At 46.7% G+C, this 23619-nt stretch overlaps 1 protein-coding gene across 6 annotated transcripts in view; it reads right to left on the reverse strand.

Annotated features, from left to right (window-relative positions):
* Positions 1-2011: 2011 nt before the first annotated feature.
* Positions 2012-23619, reverse strand: part of BBS12 (Bardet-Biedl syndrome 12) — a 38571-nt gene continuing 16963 nt past the window's right edge. The window contains exons 3-5 of one of the 6 annotated variants that reach the window (XR_010725700.1): positions 12442-12576; positions 11673-11722; positions 2012-2295 (exon numbers count right to left, since the gene is read on the reverse strand). The gene's annotated coding sequence lies outside the window, so the exon portion shown is untranslated. Of the gene's footprint in view, positions 2296-11672; positions 11723-11752; positions 12173-12441; positions 12577-16978; positions 17246-23619 lie in introns of those variants that run through there. The other 5 variants (XR_010725701.1, XR_010725699.1, XR_010725706.1 and 2 more) reach the window with 5 other exon arrangements.

The raw sequence follows: 23619 nt of genomic DNA on the forward strand, positions 1-23619 counted from the left end.
TCAAGGGGATATTTTAAGAAAGGGCAACACCAATTACCATAATCATGTATTATGACCGTCACACAAATTCCCATGTCTCATCAGATTCTTTCATTCAAGAACTGCGTAAGAGTGCATTATGGAAGGAAGTTAGAGCAGTACTTTTCCTTCAGTTCTCCGAGTGTCCATTTATTATGGACTCTTCCTTTCTTAGCCTTTCCACATACAGAGGTATGGGCCACCATAAAATTCTTCCATTGCCACAGCTCTAAGATTCTCTCTCTTTCCTGAAAAATATAAATACTTCCGTTTTCCTAGAAATATTCCCAAACATCAGGAACTTTAACCTGACCATATATGGTCAAAGAGCAATGTGTACCAGATTTATAACTATTGTAAACTCCAACCCACCAACACTGGTGGATTATAGCCAGTGTTTGTGTTCACAGGAGAGGACTAAATTTTTTTTTTTTGAGCATCAACTTTGTCTGCAGCCCAAGTTTACTCTACTCCCAGCCAAGACTGTGACTTTGTAACTCCTCAGCCATGACCTCACGCCTGACCTACAGCAATCATCTCCTGGGAGGAAAAAGGTCACTTAAACACCTAGTCACTAGGAGGACACAAAATTAAATCTCAAAGTGTATGCTTCAAGTTAAGATCGTCTCACAAAAGGAATACCTAAAGAATGAGTAATGATTTTTTTTTTTTTTTAAGCTGGAACAGGAGTTGACTGAATTGGAAAATTTCAAAAACTTTTTTTTCAATATTCCTTCTATGATAGGAAACTGTGTTTTATTAATTTAAACTCTCCAAAGCACTATGCTTTCTGAAAAGTTAATATGATTATCAGTCATGAAGACAAGCACAGAGAAGAAAATGTTGCTGTAACATTTTGCTAGTGCCGTTAGCTCCGCTTATCCATGGGGAATATCATCCAAGACCCCCAGTGGGTGCCTGAAACCTCACATCCTATCAAATCTTACATACTATGTTTTTTCCTAGTCCTAGGTACATACCTAACACTTAATTTATGAATTGGGCACAGTGAGAGATTAACGAATAATAAAATAGAACAATTGTAACAATATATACTGCAGTGAAAGATAATGTGGGTGTGGTCTCTCGCAGACCCAGTCTGCTACCCAGTGGATGGCTGCTCCGATGGTACTCAGTGTTAATGGGAGGGTCACATACACAGGGCGGATAACACTGGACAAGGCATGATTCACGTCCTGGGCGGGACAGTGCACGGGTCAGAAAGGTGCACAACTTTAAAGTTACAAATTACTTATTTCTGGAAATTTCCATCAAACATTTTCAGACTGTGGCTGACCATGCGTAACTGAACCTGCAGAAAGGGAAACTGTGGATAAGTTGGGACTAACATCATATATCCCGCATAGATACATGGATAAGGATAGAGATATAGTTTTATTTTTGTTTGTCTTTACAATATTGGGTCATACTGAAACACTGTGGTAACTATTTTCCATTTCCCAGTGTATTAGGAACAAGTTTTATTTGTTAATGAGTATTTTGCTATAACTTTACTCTTAATGCCATGATGTTACTCCACTGCCATATTACTCCAAATAAATGATGGATGTATCATAATTTATTTGATCTACTGTCTGTAGACATTTAGGTAGTTCTCACTGTGAAAATGATCTTACTGCATAATTCTGATTACTTTCTTAAGATTAATTCCCTGTTTCATTTCCTTTTGATTTCCCTTTCATGGGACTCAGTGCAATTGTAATTATTCACGTAGTATCTATAAACCGATGGAACAGAACTCCTAGCCCTTCATATAGAACACTCAATAAATGATTAGATGAATGAATGTTTGAAGACTTTGGGGCACATTTTATCGAGTTGGCTTGAAAAAGTTGTGTCAAATCATACTTTTTTCCAAACGCGCCGTGGAAGTCATCTCCAAATTCCCTTTACCTTTAAGAATTGTCTTAAATTCAATCTTTGGACAACTTGGCATGCAATAATAGTACTGATAATAATAATGTCAGTTCACTATTGGTTTAATTTAGATTTTTTAAATTATTATAGAAATGAAACAGTTTTTCATGAGTTTATTGGGCATTCTTCTTGTTCTGTGGTTTGTTGGGCTTAGGTGTGGAAAGCGCTGAGGCACAGTCATTTCAGTGTTATCCAGAAAGCGCCTTCAACACCGATGCTCACAGCGACACTCTCTGGGGTAAGCAGTGAGAGTCACAGGCAGAAACTTGACGCTGTAAACATCTAGGCTTTTGACTTTTCATCTGGAAGGAAAAGAGTCTCATGTCCACATAGGGGTCCCTGGATATTTGGGGGAATAGAAAGAAAATCCCAGTCAGGCACACTTATCTTTTACTTGTTCTTTTCTCCTCATCATCGTTCTCTGTAAGTAACACGCATTTTTAAAGAAACAAAAGATGGAATGAATGCACATTGACTGTTTTTCTTGGTCAATTATTTTCAGTACTTACCTTTCATTTGTTTTTCCTACTAATGGGTTTGTTTGCCCTCAGGTTTCCTGTTCATTTCTTTTCCCCATTTCCTGACTCTTCAGACTAAATCCCAATGTGCTGTCCCGTCCACCTCAGTATTATTAATTCACTTCATGACATCAGTGTCTAGGCTGCACAGTGTCTAACTGATCAGGGGAGTTAGTCACACAGTTTGTGTGGCCCTGTCTTCACTCAGCCAACAACAATAAAACCCCAAACTACATCACTTGTTCAGAGCAAAACAATACATATTCCTCTAGTCTTTGCAGTTGATGAGTGGTATCAAGTCTCTTGACAATCCACAATCTACTTCACGCCCATCAGTCACAGGTCATGGCTTCCGCTGGGCAGTGGCATCAGAGAGTAGTAGGGTCAGCTCATTCTGCGGCCTCGGGAAGGTGTTCTCGTGTAATCATAACACCTTCCACGAGTAAGTGTGAGGGGACACTTCAAAGACAAGTGTGCTTTCAATATCACCATCCGCACATCAGATGAAGAGCAAGGCTAACAGCCATTTGTGATACTGAAACTGAACTCAAGAGTCACAGAAAGAGGAAGACTATGTGGCAAGGCGCTGATGTTATGGAGGTGAGATGGGCTGTCCTGCCCTGGGTGTATCCATGAGGCATGTCACTGTCCAGCCCTCATGTGGACCCTGGGTTCTCTCAGGAAATCCGACCGCGGTGCCTTGATCTGTTAGCTCTTCCAGCCTCTGAGACCACGTTGCTCCTCTCCAGCAAGGCCCCCTTCTTAGTTGACTCCTGGCTTCACTTGTTCCTCTGCCTTTAATGGAATCAATCAGGACGGAATTCCCTCCACTTCCCACGGCCAACCTGCCACCTTGGCCCCACGTGCGCCACCCGGCCCCCGCTGCCCGCTGCCCAGCTCACCCTGAGCACTGGCCCACACTTCTCCCCTCTGCCCAAGGACCTTCCTCCAGCCTCACTTTCCCTCCTTGTCAACAGTTCTGACCGTTGGCATAAAAACGTGTGAACTCCTTCCCATCTTCAAAAGAGCCCCTCCCTTGCCTGGGCCCCACGCCCCTCTCCGGATACTGGCCATTTGCTGCCTCCCTGTGCAGCAAAATTCCTCAAGGGTTGTCTAATGGTTTGGTCTCTCCCACGTCCACCCATTTGTTCCTCTGTTTTAAGCCTTTGTTTTCCTCTAGTGCTTAAGCAACTGTATGACAACAAAAGTAATTAACACAAAAAAAGACTTCACCCACATTCCATGAGCCTAAGACATCGATGACTCCTGTTTTATTTGTGATCTTTGTATTCGCTCACTGGCTCATGGCCTTTGTTGACCTGTGGCAATCACAGTCTAGGAACATTTTCACATTCTACTCCCCTCGGTGAGCACGATCATTTCCTGTCTTTCTACAGTATTTACAGAATTCATTCATTTAAAATGAAATTTTATCAAGCGAATATGTGCACAATTCATCTCACTACCTACTACTTTGGGGCCGTTCATATGGTCTTCGACTGCTGTTACAAATACTGCTGTAGTTAAACACCTGGTGGACATAACCTATCGCTGCTGTGTCAGCTGTACGTAGAGTGCAGAGGACTCACCTGAAATGTGGTAGAACTATGTCATGAAGCAGTGGCTGGGATTCTTCCACCACAATCCCCCCCTCACCTGTGGTTACACTTTTGGTGGTTTCAGTTACCCACCATCAAGTGCAGTCCAAATATTAAATGGAAAATTCCAGAAATAATTCTTAGGCTTTAAATTCTGAGCAGTGTGGTGAAAGCTGATGTCACTCGGATTGCTTGGTCTGTGCTTCTCCCCTCTTTCCACTGAAATGAGACCTTCAGAATATTTACCCACATCCTCCCTGTCACCCAAATCTTGAGTTTGGATGCGACAATGACAGGATTTCAATCCTGGACTATCACCACGTTTTCCCTAACAGAATGTCTCTCCCTGTTTCGAAATTCTTAACAGCATAGAATTCCCAGTTAAATATCGTCATCCATTTAGATTCCATTGTAAATATTGTAAGATTCATGGCTCACCCATGTTCCTTGGACTTTTTGTCTTCCCTTATCATGAGATTTGATTTTTATTTGGTTAAAAAATTTTGTTGAAAGGTATATGGATAGGAAATTTTCAAGAGTCCTTGTTTTATTTTATTTTTTTCTTATTACCAAAGTGAGATAGAAAAGCAATGCAAGCGTAACAGACGTATAAAAGAAAAAAATGTTTCCTCTACCTTCTCAGGTTCTGCGTCTGGGGGCCTTTGAATTAAACCAGCAAAAGAAAGATTAACAGGAGAAAAACTGTATATGTTTCCTTATTGATGTTAATATTTTTATGTGTCAAGGGGTTTCACAGAAAAGAGGTGAAAACTCAAAGAGGCTGCCGGGCCTCGGAAATGATGCACCATTTTAACAAAGAGTGACGCATCGTGGAGAAGCGAATAGACAAGGGAAAAGGTGGTTTTGATTCCTACCAGGGGCGAACTGTGGGAAGGTGACTAGGAACTCCATGTGAAATACACCTTCTGAGTACCGGCGGTCATGCGGAAGAGAACCGGTGTCTCCCTCTCTCTCCCTAGAGAGGGGAACGCTTCTGCAAACGGAAGGTCGAATCACCTTTACCAAGGGGAATCTATGCCCCGCGTTCAGGCAGAGAGCAGGTGGGCAGAAGTTCTCGTGTCAGCAGTGTCTCAGTCACCTCCGGTGGAAATCATCATAGTCTCAAGTGGTGTATTTGGAGATGGTACAAAGCAGGACATGAGGCATTTCTCACCGGGGCCAGCTGCGTGGGTGCGTGCACCATGTGGTCACACACGGCCCTGTGCCCTGGCTCAGCAGGATCCTGTCCCTGGTTCAGTGCTCTGCTGCCACCATCTTGAAATTCTTAATTTTTAAACAAATGTAGGGGAAGAAAAAAGTTTTCCCTCTACCCTCCTGAGCTCTTGGCTTAGACACCCCCGTCTTAAAAGACATTTAAAAAGGAAAAACAAGCAGGAGCTTATTAAAATGTATACCTCATGTCCATGGGGGAGATACCGAGGGAAAACGAGTAACTGTCCAGCTGGCCCGAGCCACCGACCTAAATACCAGCTTCGGCTAAAAACAAATGAAAGATGGTGGGGGTGAGCCCAGTGGCAGGAGGTGGCTGGGAACAGCCAGGTAAGAAGGGGGAGGTTTGTTGTGCAATCTGTGTGTTCCCTGATGACAGGAAGCTCTTGTGGCTTCTGTCATTGTCCCCTCCCAGGACCCAGAAGGACACACGCACAGATGGAGACTCCCTTTGTCGCTGCCGGTCTCTCACAGGAGAGGAACTCCCACCGTTCCACGGCTTCTGAGTCTGCAGCTCCTCAGAATAATTCTATCAGCTCAAGCCGACCCTAGGTGGGAGGCCTATGTGGGGTGGCATTTCCGGGCCATTCGCGAGAGTCCCGGCACTTTCATTTTGCTTTTATGTTCCTTTCTAGGAAAGCGTATATATGTTTACACATATATTTTAGTGTATTATTATTATTATTATTAATTTATTTTTGGTATTTTTCTGAAGTTGGAAACGGGGAGGCAGTCAGACAGACTCCCGCATGCACCTGACCGGGATCCACCTGGCATGCCCACCAGGGGGTGATGCTCTGCCCATCTGGGGCATCGCTCTGTTGCAACCAGAGCCATTCTGGCACCTGAGGAAGAGGCCACAGAGCCATCCTCAGCGCCCGGGGCCAACTTTGCTCCAATGGAGCCTCGGCTGCGGGAGGGGAAGAGAGAGGGGGAGGGGTGGAGAAGCAGATGGGCGCTTCTCCTGTGTGTCCTGGCCAGGAATCGAACCCGGGACTCCTGCATGCCAGGCCGACGCTCTACCACTGAGCCAACCGGCCAGGGCTTAGTATATTTTTAAATGAAATCATATTGTGCGTATTTTACCTGCCTTTCGTTTTTTCAGTGCAAAGTTTGTTGCGTAGATCAACATGGTATATTTTCGGCATAACTTTAATGGCTTTATAAGATTCTATCATATAGATGTACCATTAACATAACTGCCACTTCTTATTGGACATATAGATTATTCTAGCTTTTTGATATTACACGAGCCAAGGAATTGGGTTAATAGACAGACTTGGGCTCAAATCTTTTTTTCCATTCCTTGTTATATCACCTTAAAACAAATTCACCTATGTGAGTCTCAATTTGCTCAGCTCTAAAGTGGGGGAAATAACAGAATCTCAAAGCTTTTAAAAGTATCAAATGAAATACTCTATACAAAGCACATAGTATACCTGGTACAAAATATTTGCTGAGTTAATTTTTCCTCAGTTTCCTCAGCTGTGAAATGGGAATACTGTAGCACCCATCACACACAGGTCTTGTAAAAATTAAATGAATTATTACATGTAAAGTGCATATAATCAGCACTCAGTAAATGTTAACAATATGATAATCAATCATAAACCAGTTCAGAGGCAACTGATCGGTAATGAATTATTAAAAGACTAAAAAATTGAAAGACAAATTTTGAATATTTATAAACAGACCGAAAATAAAAAAAAAAAGCTTAAAAGTTTGTTGTTGTTATTTTCCCCAAAAATGTTTCTTTGACCCAAATAGCTGAAGCCAAGAGGAACTGTGTGGTCAAGCCTGGGTTCAACTCAGAGCATCTGGAACACCCTTGCTAGCAGTACTTTTTACTTAAATGACCAAGCTTGTTTTTAAGCATGCTATTAATCCTGGTTCTTAGACCAGAACGATATTCCCTTGTCAGCTGTGTTTCTTAGAACGAAGAAAAGTAACATTTTCCTTTTACAGGTTCCATATTATGGGTTTCTCCAGCTGCCGGTTATATTTTGAACTAAGCCCTCAGTCCTTTAAGCTCTGCACTAGTAGAAGGCAGCTGGGACCCGGGGTAGATGTCCATTGCAGCCTATTTTAAATATCTTGAACACACTGGAAGCGGTGTCTTTTCCTGTCCCGCCCGTCCTGTCCTCCTGTCTTTTCTGGGGTCCAGATCCTGCAAGTCTGAACATGCCTCTGAGAGGTCGCCCCAGGCCAGGCAGAGCGGGCTAGGGATTCCCCTACTGGGCCCAAAACTGAAACTCGAACAAACTCTCGTCTTGATTTCTTTCCACATCATTTTCCATCTCCTATCTGGCACACGGCCTCCTCCTCCCTGAACTCTCTGTCCTGCGGGTGTCTCCAAGATGGGGCCGGCTGATCCCCAGCTGGGGCTGCTCCCTGCCCTGGCAGGGCGGCTGGGGCCCTTTCTTCTGAAAGCCTATGTCATTTAGTCGGAGGCCTCCACAGCCTCAGGGAGGGTTACAATTACTAGAGCAGAAATGCGACACAAAGAAAGGAGGATTGTTCAGCTTTCCGGTTTCACAAGAGGTTTTTGAAACCCACAGCTGGAACAAAAGTTAGAGAAGAAAAAAAATTGGGGTGTTTTGATAAAAAAAAAAATATATATATGTGTGTGTGTGTGTGTGTGTGTGTGTGTGTGTGTGTATGTGTTTAGCTCCAAAAAATTAGTTTTAAGTATCAATACAAAAGCCCCCCAAATGAAGTTTAATAGAAATGACACTTAGTGAAGTCAGGGGTAAAGAGCCCCCAGGCAGGGATGAGAAAAGCACGGCCCCCTCAGGGCAGGACAGACACTCAGGGAAGAGCCTGGCCCGTGGGTCACAGGCCAGGTCCTGCTTCCTCTCTGGCTGGAATCCTGTGGGGTAGCTGAAGAGAATCGACTGAAAAGTTTTCAGAACGCCAAGACTGGGGGCCCTCGTGTCCTCAGGTGTTCTGTCTGGGAAGGGGGTCAGCCTCCCAGGCTCACTCAGAGCCGGGCACAGCCTGACTCCCTGTCCACCCAGCAAGGGACAAAGCCAGTTGGGGACCCCCCCCAGGCCTGGGGGGGAGGGTGGGGAGGAGAGTGTGTGTGTGTATGAGATAGAGAGACAGAGACTAGGGTGTGGAGGTGCTTGGCTACATCTGGGGCTCAGATGGGTTCCTAGTTATGTCCCGGTTGATGGTGGCCACCTGCAGACCTAACGAGACAGCACGTCTACGGAAACCGTGTCGGTAAGGAACAGATAAATGGAGAGTCCTGGATGACAGCGCGGTAGAGGACTAGCTACAGGACACCGGCCCAGCACAGCCTCCAGTGGACACCACTGGTCCCACTCTGGCTGCTCCGCCTGACCAAGGCACCATCCTGAGTCAGTGCTCCCATTGATGATAAAAGCTCATGAAGCCACCCTTCTCCAGGGAGCTGCCCTCACCAGGGACGGCTCAGAGACTACCCCTCCTACCCAAGGAGCCAGTGACTGACATGGGGGACAGAAGCCTGCCCTGCTGCCTCAGGGGCATCAACTCTGAGGTGCCACTCACACCCGACCCCCCCAGTAGAGGCCGGAGTTCAGCAGAAAGCCCACGGGGTTCAGCTTCTCCCCCGTGCGTCCTGCCGCCCCCACCTCCCCACAGCTGTCCTCAAGAGCATCCCTCATTGTCCCTCTCCAAAAATCCTTGCCTCAGACCGGGCTTCCAGGGACTGTGATGAAGACACACCCCAAAGACAGATGCCACTCTGTGAGGAATGAGGGGTGGGGAAGTGTCTTGAGTGACTAAGTTCAGTTATAGAGAATGTTAGAATGTTCCACTTCCTCACCCCGAAAGGGATGGTCTATGAAGCACTGGACAGATCTGGAGGGCCCGATGGTCCCTCTCATCATCAGAATGGGGAGACGTGGCGTCGGGCGAGGCCCAAGGACTGCGGAGAAGGACAGACCACTCGCCGGCTCCCATGAGATGTCGTGATCGTTAGAACCCAGAACCAAGGTTGCTGACCTGGCACGAGAGCTACTTTTCCATCCTACACCCAATCAGCCACCACCCATCGGTCACTAACACCCTGGAGGGGGATCTCGGAATCTCCCACAGAAGATGTTCCCAGAATGTCCTACCTGATGAGAAAGACCACAGGAGCTGAGAGCCATCAGCCACTGGGTGGCAGCAGCAAGAGCCTGCTGAAGGCAGCCACGCCCCACTATAGCCTGGACTTAGGGACAGTGGGAACGACAGCCTCCAGTCTGCAAGGCCAGGAGAGTGAGCAGGTACCTCAGGGCCACAGTCTGGATCTCCATGTGGCCAGGAGCTGCGGGAACTTAGAGACCCTTCTGGGAGGGGACCTGAATAACCCCGAGTCCACTGACCTACTAAACAAAGTGTCCTTCCAAAGCTTCCTGCCTTTTCCCTTTCCTGCTCTCTGAATACAGAGGTCCTTCCCGAGCTCCTGTCCACAGCCCCTCCGCCAAGTGCCCCCTCTCCCTTTTGGCATTAGAACCCTTTCCGGGCGTCCTTCTCAGCAGACACCCATTGCTGTGGCTCCAGTCACCGCAGCTTTGGTGGGACATCTGGATCTACAAGCTCAGCCTCTGTCCGCATGCAAGGCCCTCTCGTGCCTGGTGGACAGATCCACCTGCATGAGTGGTCAGAACAAACCAAACGAGTTCAGGTCAAACCCACCATGCCGCCTGGAGAACCGTTCCTTCCTGATGCCCCACGGTTCAGCACCCTGGCTGCCTAGCGGCTTGTCCGCTTCTCCAGGAGCTGCCCCGTCCTGGCCACACGGCATGGTCATGGTTGTGCAGGACTCTGCCTCTGGCCTCAGCAGGCGGCTCAAGGGTGGATCCAGTGTGCCGTGAGGACCCCAGAGTCAGCCGGCGGGATTTCAATTGCTGGGTTCTGTCCTGGAGCTAGACATGTACCTCAGGACCCACCTGTGACCATGCCGGCCATGTGGAAACAGCTCTCCCGTAGGAGGAAATGGTGGTATCAGCCTGCACGGAGGACAAAGACTGCAAAGGTGCCGGGTTTTGGCCCTGCCTCTAGGTGCCTGTTCCTCCCATGGCTCCCCCACCCCAGACTCCCTTGGATTCTGTGAACCTTGTGCCTAAACTAGTTCCATTTTCTCTTGTTACCTGCTGTGACCAAGGGAGCTAACACCTTTAGCTCCCAAGTCCTTCTGATGACCATGTCCTAAGTGTTCTGCTCTGAGATACCTCTGGCTTTGAGTCCTCTTGTCCATCTCCATGGTCCCTTTGTTTTTCTGGGCAGTGTGAATGCCTGTCAACCAATTTCTGTAGCAACAGCCTCTCCCAGAGTCTCTCCTAAAAGTCACTTTTCTGAACTGCTACTTGAGCACACCACACTCTTCCCCAGCACCTCCGGGGGGTGGGGGCTGCATGCTCAGGAACAAAGGAGACTTTTCTGTGGGTGGTCTCAAACGCCTCCTCAGACTCTGCCCCTCCCCCCCCACGGCTCCCTCATGACCTGCGACGTGTGCCTGTGAGTCTCACACCAGCTCTCCCAGCCTTCCCGCCATCATTTCTATAAAAATCTCACCCTCCCGCAAAGCCCACACTCAACGACACTTTTCCACAAGACTTTTTCCTGGTTTCCCCAAGCAAAATGATATCTCTTCCACTACCCTACCATCGAATGCCTGCCTCATGTAGAGTGTTTCTTCAACTCCATTTTATATTGTAATTGTTAATGTGCAAAATTCGTTTCTTCCACTAGCCTACTATGTTCCTGGAAGACGGTTGTCTCTTAACTTGCTGAGCCCCGAAGTCATGTGCTACTACCTAGAGGGCATTCAAAACACATTTGTGGAAGATAATTGAGTCAAGAAAAAATGTTCTCTGGCAGACTGGGCACAAAGAAGTTGAGTATGTCTGTGTGTGCATGGTGTGTCTGCGTGGAGAGAGAGAGAGAGAGAGAGAGAGAGAGAGAGAGAGAGAATGACACACTTGAAGAACTGAATTAACTTCCACATCACAAATGACAGCTTGGCCAGGGGTGCCCATTTCTGCCTTGCATGGCTATTTCTCTTTGTCACTCTGACAAAACTGATTAATATTTCTTTATTTTTGTTGATGTTCCGTTTAATTTTCTTCCAAGTTTCTATGTGTTTTATTTTTATTAAGTGTTACCATTTTATAATTCAATTTCAAGTTTAAAAAATAATCTAAAGTGTACCTTTTTGGCTTATTACACATATGGTTCTCAACAATGTAAGTACAATAAAGGCAAACTGTGCCTTAGTCAAAGTCAATAAAAAGTTTCAAACCAAATGTTTCCCATTAGCTTAACTGCTTGCATATGCAATTCAATCCTGCAAAGGACCAGAAATGCAGGCGTTTTATACAACATATGCAATACTTACTTAAAAAAAAATCTTTCAATTTCTCTTCTGTAGTTCAGGAGGTGCAGATCCTTCCAAAGAGAAAGAAAAGGAGTCAGCACTAATATTCTGAAAAACTTTAATATTATTAAAAATAATTGGCCACAAAAAATGAAATCTTTTGTTTAGAATATAGAAAGAGCATGTGTCTTTCCTCCTTATTCAAATAGCAACAGTGACTTTTCAAGAGAACAAAAGTGTTTGCACAGCAGAAAGATTAAGCAGGCCATCAGGGGTGCTGACTGTTGGCACACAGGGCATCCATGAGGGAAAACTGCCATGTCCTTCTGCCGAGGCGTGCCGTGTGACTGTCTTCATTCATGTCCTGTTTGGGTGCCACCCTCTATCATGTCCAGATGGGGGAGGCGGTCAAGCAGAGAGCAATAAACCGAAAGGCAGGCAGAATCCCTGGGAAGACGGGTGCTATGGTTATCACGCTGCCGATCTTAGGAACACTTGTTCTGGATCAGAGGAACAGCCAGCTATCAGGGAAAAGCAGTTTACCAGAGTCTGAGCTGCAATGTTATATCCTTATTGTCAGGACACAAAACTCTCCCCTACCTTCTCAGGGTCTCCAGCTGGGCCTGAGAATTAAACTGACAAGAAACAGATCGACAGGAGAAAAACACGCAGGCTTCCATACGCGCATGGAGCCTCCGCGGGGAAATGACAACCCGAGGAAGTGGCCGGGCACGGGTGGTGATGGGCCAGGCTGAACAAAGAGAACAATTGTGGAAAAATAGCTAAATACCTGGGGAGACTACCAGAAGTTCAGATCCATTGTAACAAGGGCTGTCTGTCCAGGTTTGTCCCGGCCCAGGCTCCGTCTCTGGTGACGAGCACGTTCCTGTCCTCCTGGGGCAGGGAGGGCATCTTTCCTGGAGAGCTGCTTTCAGAAAGAAGAGGGGAGGTCGGAGCACCCTTCTTGCATCCACTGTTTTTAGCGCCTTTAGCTCAAAATAATCCTCATGCGCAAGTGGCATATTTGGGAGAGGCGTGATCTGCTACTCTTGTCTCAGTGTGGATTCTAAAGGAAGCTCACTTGCTGGGTTTTAAAGATGAACAACTTTAGGAAGAGATGACCTTAGAGGAAGGGACAACGTGCAGAATGGGGCACATCCTCTTACTGGTGTGGGCGCTTCCGCGCAGAGGAGCAAAACCAGAGAGAGGGAAGGCAAACTAAGGACATCACTAACCACGGGACAGGTCTGTTCCGCTAGAGCCCTCCGACCTGGGAGCCCTCACAGCCGTCTGTCCTGGGCACAGGACTGCGGCTAACCCCCAGATCCTTTATTTTCTTCGTAATGCATTACGGTTTTTCTTTTTAATGGGCTTACTGCTGTCCTTCTGATTTTTACTTAGGTTAATCTTAGGAAATCAGGTTACGATATAGTCACCAACACCAAAGCAGCAGTCAGGGCAGCACCAGTGGAGTCTGATAAACCAGAAACACGTGAATGAGCCGCAGATTCCTGGAAATGGGCTGCACGTCAGCTTTTGGCTTTTCCTCTTTGCACTTTTAATATACAAAACGTGTGCTTGCTGTGGTATTGGTCTAAGCAGGACCCCCGGGGAAGAGGACCCAGGCCAAACACTGACCAGACACCCCATGTCTGTAACAATCGACAGTTTGTCCTTGTTCTTGGGTTATTTATTTATTTATTTTGCCTTCTCTCCCCAGAGGATATCTTTCTATCAATAGTAAGAAAAGAAACCATTTATTATGACCACTGACTTCTTTCTCCTGGATGACTTTGGAACAACCCGAAACCAAGAAAAGTCTAAGACAAGCTTTTTGCGGGAGGTCACTATGCCACGGACTTCTTCCTCAGGGCTGTTTTGATGACAACAAAAACAGCTGGTTAATCACTGGGCTTGGAGGAGAAAAACAACAATTTAGACAATGAGATCATTAGACTATTTTCTTTGTTGTTGTTGTTGTTTTTTAACATGCCAGGCTCCATCTAAAGCAAAAATTTCCAACATAGAGTATTCTGTTAGTTTGACTAGGAGGCAAAACCAAAAATGCTGAACATTTTCAAGGTAACTGAACGACACCTTAATTCCAAGGTAGCAGTTTTGATTATTTAGAAAACAATGAGATAGAGAAATGTACAAATCAGAGTGATCTGGTGATGACGAGGACTGAATGTGTGGACGGGTCCTTGTCTATTGCAGTGCACATTCAGGTTCCTGTCTCTGACCTGCACCACCACCCTGCCTTCCAGAGTTCCCAGTGTGGAACCTGGAAGAAAGCACCTGTTTATCCTGGTAATGGGGCAGCAAGAGGAAGCGGGAACCGAGAAGTAGTCTCTCTGATGAAATGTTCATTTGCTGACAGTGTGGGGTCTTTCTTTTCTGACTTGAAGAAAGGAACAGCACAGACGTAAGGCGGAGTGTAGCGGGCTGGTCACGGGAGGTGGGCTGGTCACCATGGGGGGCAGGCCAGTCACAGGAGGTGGGCCGGTCACAGGAGGTGCGCACTGGTCACGGGAGGTGGGCCAGTCACGGGAGGCGCGCTGGCTCCAAAAGTGGGGACCTGGCACAGCTGAGGCCCCAGCAGCAGCCTCACAGAAATGCTGCTTGTTTTTTACCATTTGAACTTAATTTGAACCAATGTTCCCTTCAACTATTTCTATTAACAGCTTCGTCCGAGTCAAGAATCTCCTGAGCTTGAACAGCATTCATTTCTTTTCATTCTTTCTTATTTTTTTTTCACTCTCATTTTTCCTCTCTATATGCTTTAAGGAACTTCTTACGGGAGGGGAAAAAATGTACCTTTCTCCTTTGCTTTCTTTTATTGATAATGAATACTATTTTTCTCTGAATTGTCTGTGCAATTGTCTGATAAAACAGCCTTCATCAGTTTAGAAACAATCAGTAACTCTTGGAGGGGGTATAAAAGATTACTTTGTGAGTTAGGGAAAAAAAAAAACACCAACAAAATAAAAACCCAAACACAGAAATTCCAAGTGTTGTTACTACTATGATTCATCAGAAAATCCCTTTCCTCCACACCTCAGAAGTCCTGTGCAGAAGCAGGAGCCGGCAGCACCTGCTGGTGGTGAGAAAGATGAAAAGGATGGCAGTTTATTTTGGGTGATTTTCTCGCAAATTTGTTTTCAAAAACTGGTGGAAAAACTGAGCGGAGAATGGAAGCAGAAGCCACCAGGAGAGAGGCGCTGAATCGTGTCCCTGGACAAGCTGACAGTGCAATGTGCTGTCATTTAAAAAATTTTGCATCCCCCAGGATTATATTTTGGAAAAGTCTCCCGTCCGGAGCGTCCACCCTTTGTGCCAGTTGGGTCCCTAACGGACGCAAGCAACAGCATCCGTCCCTCATCAGCCCCAACTGCGTCTGTGTCTGCGAACGCACTGGAATGTTTTCCCCTGCATCAGACCCTGGGGCGAACGACCCGGCAAGTCTGTGCACAGACCTTTAGGGAGGACATTGCTCACAGATAATCTGCTCTTCCCCATTCATCATATAATCAAGGCCCTAAAGTATGTTGCAAATCCATAAACAGGAAATCCTGTGTGGAATGCCTCCCCCCAGTCTATGTCGTCTTGTGATTTTATACAGTACTTCCAAAGTAATCACTAGTAGTCGGGCGGCTGGGTGAGCCCCAGAATCCAGAAATAAAAATAAATAAATTAATTCAAAGACTGGAGTACAGGATTAACTCACCAGGCTGAAATGCTGAAGGAACTAGGCCAACTGGGGGCTCATTTTCCGTCCCTTGGTCTGTCGTAATTTCTAACCTTTTGGCAACAGAGACACACGTGCATATAAAGGACCAACTGGAAAAAAAAGCCCCACACCATAACCCGCATGATAGCATCCACAGTGGAATTGCAGTGTTCACGTGTGCCTAGGCATGTTTGGGACACTGGATGTGTTCCCAGCCGGGCTCCCCGTGGGCTCCTGACAACCCAGCCGGGGGCGGGGGTGGGGGGTAAGAGTAGAAATTGTCAATGAAACTGCAGACATGCCCCCTACACAGATACACAGAAGCTGTCATTGTATCTATGCTGATTACGGCTACATCCTGTCATTTCTGTATTCTCACCGCAGGCCCACTTACAAAATAAACCTGACCGAGACCAGTATTTGTTAATTCTGCTATCCTCTTAGAGATGAAGATGATCTAAAGCTCTTGAGAGATCTTGATTCTTGAGAGGGAAAGATTCTCTTAAGATTTTATAATTGCTTCTTCTTTCTCATTAAGAAAGCTCATTTTAAGCTTCGGTGTCTTACTAAATGACATCCCATTGCCACGGAACAGTGACTATCATCAGCACTAGAAGTCAAGACACAGGGAACAGAGCTATTCAAACAACGCCCTGGTCAAGAGTGGAGTCAGTTACCTGTGCCTCTCATTACGAACATAGTCAACATCTGGTATGACATCTGGTTAGGTGTGTGTGCAGTAGTCATACTATTTTATACACATTGATATATAATAGTATAGTAGACTTTTGTAGGAGTTGTAGAAATAGCATTAAAGGAATGATAGTATTACAAGAATTACATGATAATGCAGAAATCATAAGCAGTGAAGGGTTTGTGTTCTTGGCTTTCCCCTTTGGCGTTGCTTTCAACCTGGACATCTGTGGAATTTGGGGAGTGTCGCCGTGGTTACCAGAAGGCTCTGGTCTATCAATCTGCTGGGCTGCCGGCTATACTGTGCTTCCCCCTAATTCGCCTGCTGCAGTCCTAACCTCTGATGTGATGGCGTGAAGAAGTCAGGCCTTTTGGGAAGTGATTAGGTCATGGGGGTGAAGCCCTCATGAATGACATTAGTGCCCTTATTCAAGAGATCCGGGAGAACAGAACTTGTCTTGCTGCGTGGGGTCATCAAACTTTTTATAAAAACCGCTCTCTTTTGCAGTGCTGGTCAACCTGGTCCCTACCGCCCACTAGTGGGCGGTCCAGCTTTCATGGTGGGCCAATCGCAGCGCTGTTTGGTTGCGCGGTAGGGACCAGGTTGACCAGTACTGCAAAAGTGGGTGGTTTTTATAAAAAGTTTGAAGACCCCTGGAAGCTCTCGGGACAGCAGACCTGCCCATCGGTCGGTGCCTTGCTCTCCACCTCGCCTGCCCTGAGAACTAAAACAAGTTCCTGTTGCTCCTGCCCCCCAGGCCCGTACTTTCCAGCGGCCTGAACTAAGACACACCAGCATTGTTCAGCTGAGATGAGAAACATGTGAATCTCCTCGCAAGAACCACGAGGGGGTCCAGGCTGCCGTTTTGAAGCTGATTCTTGAGAGGGAAAGATTTGACGTTTAGACAAGCAGTCAAGGTCCTCTACCGACACGCACGTGGGAGGCAGAGTGCAGGGGTGCAGGTGTCTGACGGTGGGGGGGGGGGGCACACTCGGTCTCCAGTGAGTGCGTCAGGGAGAAAAGCGGGTTCCTCACCTGCAGTCCCGGCGGTGTGGACTGGCCAGCCGATGAGCAGCAGCGTGCCCTGCCCATGGCACCTGGACAGACAGCACTGCAGACACTGTAGGTTGTTTTTTTTTTACAACACCATGGTTTCTTACAAAACTTCTGCTAATAGGAGTTAGAGAGAGTAGTCTCTGATATTTGCTTAATGTTTTATACCCTATGTTCTTATAAAAGCAGTACGACTTTGATAAAACTATAAATCAGGGGTCCCCAAACTACGGCCCGCGGGCTTCACGCGGCCCCCTGAGGCCATTTATCCAGCCCCCGCCGCACTTCCGGAAGGGGCACCTCTTTCATTGGTGGTCAATGAGAGGAGCATAGTTCCCATTGAAATACTGGTCAGTTTGTTTATTTAAATTTACTTGTTATTTTAAATATTGTATTTGTTCCTGTTTTGTTTTTTTACTTTAAAATAAGATATGTGCAGTGTGCATAGGGATTTGTTCATAGTTTTTTTATAGTCCGGCTCTCCAACGGTTTGAGGGATAGTGAACTGGCCCCCTGTGTAAAAAGTTTAGGGATCCCTGCTATAAATGATACAAATATGTTAATATAGAAAACAAAAGTTCCAGTTTCCCTCTCCAGATAAATATATATTTTTTCTTTTTCTTTTTTTTTTTACAGGGAAAGAGAGAGAGAGTCAAAGAGAGGGACAGATAGGAACGGAGAGAGATGAGAGAAGCATCAATCATCAATTTTTTGTTGCAACACCTTAGTTGTTCATTGATTGCTCTCTCATATGTGCCTTGACCATGGGCTTTTAGCAGAACGAGTAACCCCTTGCTCGAGCCAGCGACCTTGTCAAGCCAGATGACCCCACACTCAAGCTAGCGACCTTGGGGGTCTCGAACCTGGGTCCTCTGCATCCCAGTCCGACGCTCTATCCACTGTGGCACTGCCTGGTCAGGCCCTCTCCAGATATTAACTGACTGCTGCTTAGCCCCTCCCCTCCATACACACACACAGACACATATTTTTCTTTCCATGCCAGGGAGGCAGCACGACCTAGTCGTGAAGAAGGCAGATTCCAGAGTGGAATCACAGCCCTGTCACTTACTAGCTATGCGACTATGGGGCAAGGAACTGGCCTCCAAGGGCCTCGGAATCCTCGCTGTCTAGGGCAGTGTGTTTCAACCAGTGTGCCGCGGCACACTAGTGTGCCGTGAGACATGGTCAGGTGTGCCGTGGGGAAATTAAACATGGGTCCCCAAACCATGGCCCACGTGCCGGATACGGCCGGCGGAGGCTATTTATCTGGCCCACCGCCAGCCGCCTCCATCCGAACATAAACATTCCCCTCACAATCCCTCCAGCTATCAGCGACAAGAAGAATGGAGGCACATGGAACGCTCACTGACCAATCACCTTCTAGGATTCATCCTGACCACTAGCGATGAACCAATAGTAGGCCGCCTCTCATCCACACCCAGGAAGGTCCCCGCTTGGGCTGTGCCACGCACTTGTCATTGTATGGCCCCGGCGAGTAGTTGAAGCTGCTACTCCTCCCCATGGTCCCGATTTCTAATCCTGGTCAGGACTGGAGGTAAATGTTGCCACCACTAGATGAAGCCTCAGCCTCAGCTGGTTATGTCTATCCTGATGGTGTATATAGATATTTGACCTTTTTCTTTTCTTTTGTATTTTTCTGAAGCTGGAAACGAGGAGGCAGTCAGACAGACTCCCACATGTGCCCGACCGGGATCCACCCGGCATGCCCACCAGGGGGCGATGCTCTGCCCATCCAGGGCGTCGCTCTGTTGTGACCAGAGCCACTCTAGCGCCTGAGGCAGAGACCATGGAGCCATCCCCAGCACCAGGCCATCTTTTGCTCCAATAGAGCCTCGGCTGCGGGAGGGGAAGAGAGAGACAGAGAGGAAGGAGAGGGGGAGGGGTAGAGAAGCAGATGGGCGCTTCTTCTGTGTGCCCTGGCCGGGAATCGAACCCGGGACTTCCGCACGCCAGGCCGACGCTCTACCACTGAGCCAACCGGCCAGGGCCACCTTTTTCTATTAAACGAGGCCCCGCAGAGGGTGATATACAATGTATCACAATGTTATCTAATTTTAAAGCTAAAGTTTGCTGATCTTCCTTTGGATAGTTTTTGGTTATTTGTTGCCAAGGAGTTCCCCATTCTGGCCAACAAAGCTATTTTGACATTGCTCCCATTTTCAACCACATATCTATGTGAGCTGAGCTTCTCAAGCTTGACTGCGATAAAAACTAAAAAGAGAGAGACTGAGAACTGTTGAGGAAGAGCTTTCGTGTGTGTCTTTCTACCATTCCTGCCAGGATATCCCTTTTGTGTTCATCAAAACAGGCCCAGGTTTCACACTAAGTGAGTATAAATACATTTAGAAACTATATCATTAACTATATGTATACTATGTACTGTGTTAGAGTGTCATTTTGTGTCATTTTGGTAGGTGGTGTGCCTCAGGATTTTGTAAATGTAAAAAATGTGCCGCAGCTCAAAAAAGGTTGAAAATCACTGGCCTAGGGGACTATTGACCTGCCTCATGGTGTTGATATTAATTAGTGGCACACAGAGAACAGTGAAAGCAGCACCTGGGATGTGGCATGTGCTGTTTTTGTTGTTATTACCATGTTACAATGTATCAGTAGATATGGACACATACAGACCTGAGGTCATGTGTCTGCATGGGCAGCTTTATCCTTACAAAATGAGAAGCACGGTACCCACACACTGGTACTGTTTGTGGGCGAACCTGTGCGAGGTGTCCTCCCCTGGCCTGACCCTCTGCTGTCCTCGCGTCCTGCAGCATGTTTCTCAAGCTTGTCCTCTGCAGCACAGATTCCTCGCACCCCGGTCAGCTGCTCCTTACTGTTTCATATGAATTCACTGTCTCTTTAATGATGTTATTTTTAATGAACTTATTATGAATATAACATCAACTCCAAAGGAACTCAAGGGACAGACTAACAACCTCACTGCATCCCTGGAACTTGGTCCCCAGTTCCATTGAGAATCAGTCACTTTGGCCATCTTCTGTGAATCCTTCGGCGGGGGGGAGGGGGGACAGTTTTACATGTGGTATCCTCCAGCCTCTCTTCCACCCCCCTTTTTCTTTTTGCATTTTTTCCGAATGCAAAAAAAAAAGAAGCCAGGAGGCAGTCAGACTCCCGCATGCGCCTGACTGGGATCCACCCCGTATGCCCATCAGGGGGCGATGCTCTGCCCATCTGGGGTGTTGCTCCATTGCTGCTGGAGCCATTCTAGCGCCTGAGGCGGAGGCATTGGAGCTGTCCTCAGCACCCAGGCCAACTTTGCCCAATGGAGCCTTGGCAGCAGGAGGGGAAGAGAGAGACAGAAAGAAAGAAGAGGGGTAAGAGTGGAGAAGCAGATGGGCACTTCTCCTGTGTGCCCTGGCTGGGAATTGAACCAGGAATCCACACGCCAGGCTGATGCTCTACCGCTGAGCCAACTGGCCAGGGCCTTTTCCACACTTTCTTTATTCTGCATCTCGGAGAGCTTACATTGTTATTACAGAAAGCTCTGCCCGCTTCTTGTTAATGGCTGCATATCCGGGCGGAAGAGCTGTCCTAATTTATATAGCTGGTCTCCAGTGGGTGGGCATTTACGTAATTCCCAATATTTTACTATTCCAATGTTGCAATAAATGATCTCATACATGTGTCATTTTATACATGGATGATTTTACACATATTTTACACACGACACAAAGAATGTAGTTCTCCTACAGTAATTTTTATAGAGATTGCCAATTGTGTCCCATAAAAATTGCATGGTATTACTTTTTTTTTTTTTTTTTTTTTTTTGCATTTTTCTGAAGCTGGAAACAGGGAGAGACAGTCAGACAGACTCCCGCATGCGCCCGACCGGGATCCACCCGGCACGCCCACCATGGGGCGACGCTCTGCCCACCAGGGGGCGATGCTCTGCCCATCCTGGGCGTCGCCATGTTGCGCAACCAGAGCCACCCTAGCGCCTGAGGCAGAGGCCACAGAGCCATCCCCAGCGCCCGGGCCATCCTTGCTCCAATGGAGCCTTGGCTGCGAGAGGGGAAGAGAGAGACAGAGAGGAAGGCACGACAGAGGGGTGGAGAAGCAAATGGGAGCTTCTCCTGTGTGCCCTGGCCGGGAATCCATGGTATTACTTTTGTCTTTAAAAAAACCAACTACCTACTCATAATTTAATTAATCTACAACTTCATTGAATGCAGATAATTCATTTATATTTTATTATTTAGTTTTCATTATCTGCCTTCAACTGCTTTTTCCCTGTGCTCTTTTCCCTGAGATCTGTTCGCAGACTCCTCATTATGAATATAATGTTTATCTTACTTTCAAGCAGAAAACCTTTCCAATTTGTGACCTGAAGTATCCTGGATTGTCCTCCTGTGGTAGAAATTTCTATGTCTTTTGTATGGTATGCACTACTCTTTTTAATAATTCTTATTCAGCTTCTTTCTTTCAGCAAAGTGGTGCTTTTGAATGACAGAATTAGCCCCAAGTTGGAGGCGGAGTTCTTCCGGCCCCCTCGCTCTGTTCAGCAAGGGGTGCTCTGAGTGCCTCCTTCTGGACCAGGCCTTGAGGGCGGGCGGGGGGTGACAGTCTTGTGTTCTTGGTCTTGCCCATTGGCTGTAGCAGCTGTAAGCTGTGGCCAAACTCGGTCAGGGCACAGACTCCGTGGGGACAATGTGGGAGCACTGTTCTGCTCCCCGGCAGGGGACCTTGTGGAATAGCACCTTCGCTGGTGAGATTATGTCCTAATTGATTCCGGCCCCTCACTTGCATCCCAGCCCTTCTCTCCGAGACACTGAACAAGGGACAGAAGTGAGCTTTTAGTGGTTCAGCATGGTCCCCAAACGAGCTGGGGTAAAGAAGAGTGCTAACCACTGGTCTCCTCACCCTCCCCTAACCACTCCCAGTGAACCACAGGGGACTTTCGCTTTCTTGACCATCTAGTCTTTGCTGTCACTTCGTTCTAAGTGTTCTTGGCAAGAAGTGGAAGTTTATTTTGGTTTAAACAGAAGACAAGCTTAAACTTAATCAGTAAAATATTAGTTAAGCAAAAGGAAAATAAAATATCCCCATCTGAGATTTGGCCTGCTTATCAATTAGGTAATTTGATTACAGAAGTCTTAAAAAGAAGCAGATGAATTCAGCACTTTTTATTCCAGAATGAAATGGGTCAGATATTACAATCCTGTCCAGTCTTGTTTTGCTATATTTTATTTATATTCAACTTACCCCCCTTATTCCCAACAACAATAGTAATGGCAAACATACAACTATGTTGCAAGTACTTCTAAGGACTTGGATGCATGAGCCCGCTCAAAGCCTGGCACACCATGCTGTGCCATGCCTAATGCAGAGATGGCTCGCAAGTCTGTGTGAGTGCTTCCTCGTGGCCAGTGGACGAAGGGAAAGGTGGGTGCTCGGTCCCATCACTGTGACTAGAAGATAAAAATAAGTCAGGGAGGAGCCCAGAAAAAATCCTTGTTTCTGCGAGTCCAGAGAAAGTTCTTCTATGGTTTTTCAAAAAATGAACTGTGGAGAGCATACCAATGCCATCCTTAATTATCACTGGGTCCATACACAATTTCTTTATAACTTTCTTCAATGTAGGCAGACAGATTAACACCCAAGGCTCAGTTATGTACAGGCAATTTGACAAGAGGCCAACATGATAGATACTCTTCTGCAACCTGCCTTGATCCAGATATGAAATCCAGACTGTTTTGAGAAATGGAAGGCCCATTAGGAAATCCTCCACCAATATGATTTTGCAACCAGAGATTTTATAATTATGAGGCAGCACAGAATTCAAAGATACACACTCTGTTAGAGAACAAACAGGACAGAATCATAACCTTCAAATCAGCCCGTCAGGGGATCTAGAAAAGCCCCAGTTGGAGGTTTGGCTCCTCACAGAGGTGGGGTCAGGGAGTGTCTGCCAACAGGCCAACCTTCCTGAGGCACTCTTGTGGTGGACTGCGTTATTCGCTTCAATTCCTCAACCCTTTTCGTAACTTGGAGCTTGGCCCTGTGACTTTGCACTTCCTCCTACTAATGGTGAACCTGGTTATTCCATTGGCTCAGGTGGAAGTGATGGTATGTAGGTTCTGAATCCAGACCCGAAGAACCCTGCGTGTCTGCGCTTCCTCTCTTGCACCTGTCCATTACCAGGAGGTGAACTCACGTGGGATAAGCTGCTGCCCCTTAGTTTGGACCTCAGTACAACCCTGTGCTGAACAGAGCTGTCCCCACCTGTCTGGAGGTGAGCAGCATGAGGCAGAATGGCCTGGCTACTTTCAGACTTGTGAACAAAATAAATGCTTTCATTAAATAACCCTGAGATTGATGTGTGTGTGTGTATGTGTGCGTGTGTGTGTGGTTAGTTGTACTTAGCAAAAGCTGACTTATAATTGTGCTAGGTCATTTCTAACATCTGAACAAATTGAAAATAAAGTTCAGATTTTTACCCCATAGAATAT

Source organism: Saccopteryx bilineata, chromosome 1 (genome assembly GCF_036850765.1).
Source record: "Saccopteryx bilineata isolate mSacBil1 chromosome 1, mSacBil1_pri_phased_curated, whole genome shotgun sequence".
NCBI classification, from domain to species: domain Eukaryota; kingdom Metazoa; phylum Chordata; class Mammalia; order Chiroptera; family Emballonuridae; genus Saccopteryx; species Saccopteryx bilineata.